Here is a 3381-nt window from a genome sequence, read left to right as displayed (position 1 = left end):
TTTGAGGCCTCGAAATGCGCACCAAGCTCGTTTCTTGAGTAAATACTTCACGTCAAATGCAATGCAAGGTACTCGGGGACGGATTTAGCTTGATTTCTACTCATTTCCGCATAAATCTACAATATTACATAAAAATACGAAAGTAGACGAAATGGAGCAAATAATAGCATAAACTACATAAATGAGCTCTGAAATGCGTGTAAAATAGGGTGTAAAACATCATATAAATGACACGCATCAAACTTCCCCAAACCAAACCCTTGCTTGTCCCCAAGCAAGAACAAGACTCGATCCTAAAACCTAATGGAACGAGTTTAATCTCAAAGCGAAATGCAAGCTGAATAGCCTAAACCAATTTAATGCAACAACTAACAATCAACTAGCAATGTGAATCATGCAAACGAGTTATGAAGTCGTTAAAAACTGCTGAGCCGTCAACTATAGAGACTTATCAAATCGGACTCTCACGGGTCGCTCATATCACTCAATAAATACGGGTGGGTATATGTAAAAGATAGAAAGAAGTAATATTGTAATGACTCTCACATAACTACGACCTATAAGAACATGCTCGCAACCTAATATGAAAGTAATCTCTACAACCATACATATGCATTCCAACCAATCAGATGACCATGACACATACCGAGTTAAATATGGATATGTGAGGTATGGGTAAGAAGAGGCTAAAATAAATTTGGATAAAAACAGAGTTAAGAGCCAAGCTAGTAACTAAGGGAACCAAATTATGACAACATCCAACTTCTTGCTCAAAATTTCAATCGAAACGGTGCTAATAGCAAGCACAAATCTCACAATCTCCGATATAATTGTAATTCCCCAAATGAGGATAATAAAGCATGGGAATAAAATCACCAACTGATCAAAACTCCAACATGTGATTTTACTTTTTCTCTTTCTCGGGCTTCAGTCGATCGACCCAGATGGGCAGTCGATCGACCGTCCTCTACAGTACAGCACGTGCTCCTTTTTCTTTTTTTTCTTTTTTTTTTCTATTTCTTTTTCCTCCTTCATTCTTTCATCCAACATCATCTCAATAAGAGCATTAGCTACCAAAAACAAAGTAACAATCCCAAGACATAAACTACTAGCTTGACAAGGGCAGGCTAAATGTAGGATGTAGTTAACGGGACAAAAAGGCTATTTCTGGCAGTGTGGAGCTTATGGGCAAGATGAATAAAGGAAACCTCTTCCACATGTGTCAACAAACCACAAATCCGAATGCATACAGGTATTAAGCAGATTAAGTTCATATTTATGCAAATTTATGTAACATGTCTTATAAGGAGTACTACTCACAATCCTAGATAAACCGGTCATAGATGACACCAGTTATAAGCTCTAAATCTAAAAAAATGATGTAGTTTGCCAAAAATCGAAGTCAAGTTTAAAGTTCAGCAAGATATTTAACGAAAACTCGTAGATTATGCATATATGATTCTACTAATAACATGTTAATTAGCAAGGCTTAGGCATAAACAGCTGCAAATGCAATGTCATCATTGAAATACTACCGTTCCGACTCGACCTAAATGCAAAAATAACCGTGCAATTTTTTGAATTTTTTCAAATTTTTCAATTTTTTCAAATTTTTTTTTTATATACAAGAGAAATGAAATAAACAATGCAAACTGAAATGCAATAAACGTGAAACAGAAATGCAATAAAAACAATGCAAATGCAATGCAAAACCCTTCCCCAAACCAAATCACACAATGTCCCCATTGTGCAAAATCATGTAATGAAATAAAAGGGAAACGGGAATTTGCGAAAAATTAACTAAAAGGACATGAAGTTGAAACTCGGAAACTCACAAGACTTTAAGCGCAGCAAAAGGAAACCTCCCCAAACCAGCGTGAGCTAGGAGGTTTCAGTAGCCAGCAGTGCTACCATAGGTACCTGAAAAGAAACAAAATACCGCGCGTAATCCGAGAAAACAAAATTGAAGCGGAAATTACGTGCAAAGAATAAGGAAATCGGAAGAAAACAGAAATGAGTCGGAGAATAGAGTGGAGAAAAGACTCCCTCAAGTCCGCAAATCGACCAAACACAGCAGGGGAATGATCGAAAACAGGTACAGCAGCGGGCAACGGTCGATCGACCACCTCACCCAGTCGATCGACCATAATGTCAGGAACATAAGCTCCTGGAACTGTGCGTCCAGTCGATCGACCATACAGACCAGTCGATCGACTGGAATAGCTGCCGTAACTTTCTGATTTCTTCGAATTAGCTCAATAACTTGAGCTAATATGGTCTAAATACCTGTAGAAGCACATAATAATGCGCCCAAAGTTGCGCAAAACCCAAAGTAACCATCTAAAGTGTTTAAAATCCTAAGCAAACTTATTAAATTGCGAAGTCTCGCGCACACAAAAGCAATAAAAAGTCTAAAAGCAATAAAATGAAAGTTTTTGAAAAAGCAGTTGATCAACTAATAGTTGATCAAGAACGGCCACGGAATGGCCCACTTGCTCGGCTCCTGGCTACAAGAAGTAGCCTCAATAGTGCTCATCTTCTCAGCTGCACTCTTCTCAACTCCAACATCCGCAGAACTCAACGGATCAACAACTTCAACATCTTCCCAAGCAATGACCTCTTCTAGCTCATCAGAATCCAAGTCGGACTCTGTCACTTTGACTGGCTCCTCATCAGGCTCCTCATCTGTGCCATAGCTAAGACATCCTAGACCGCCTCTTTGAACGATTGGTTCCCTCACAGCTGGAGCAACATGCGGCTCTTCCTTCCCCAAACCAGCTCCTGCAATATCCAAAATAGAAAAATCTTCCTCCAATTTGCTCCCAATCTGGGGCGGAGGTGTTATAGCAGAAACAGGCATGTCAGGAAGCACAAAATAGGATTTCTTTTCCGAAACCGTATTACAAGTTACTGGCCACATGGGGTCTTTCTTCTTAGCTGTCTGGGCAAAGACAATGGAATGTTTCCCTACTTTGAAGGTCAAAGTCCCTGAGCCAACATCTATAACTGCACCAGCAGTGTGCAGAAATGGTTTACCCAATATGATAGGGATGTGGGCATCCTCGGGCATATCTAGTACAATGAAGTCAACAGGGAAAAAGAACTTTCCTATTTGCACGGGAATGTCCTCTAGACTCCTATAGGCTGGACCGCAGAACGATCAGCCATCTGTACTGTCATGTTGGTGACTGCAAATCTAGTCAATTTTAGCTTCCTAGCAAGACTCAAGGGCATTACACTAATACTGGCTCCTAGGTCACATAAGGCCTTCTCAATAGAAAAGGTGCCAATACTACATGGGACTGAAAAGCTACCTGGGTCTTCTAGCTTATGAGGTGCAGTGTGGGTCAAATAAGAACATGACTCCTCAGTTAGTGCGAC

The sequence above is a fragment of the Silene latifolia genome, chromosome 11 (genome assembly GCF_048544455.1).
Source record: "Silene latifolia isolate original U9 population chromosome 11, ASM4854445v1, whole genome shotgun sequence".
NCBI lineage: Eukaryota > Viridiplantae > Streptophyta > Magnoliopsida > Caryophyllales > Caryophyllaceae > Silene > Silene latifolia.
The sequence above is the reverse complement of the archived record's forward strand: the minus strand, read 5'-3'. Positions refer to the sequence as shown.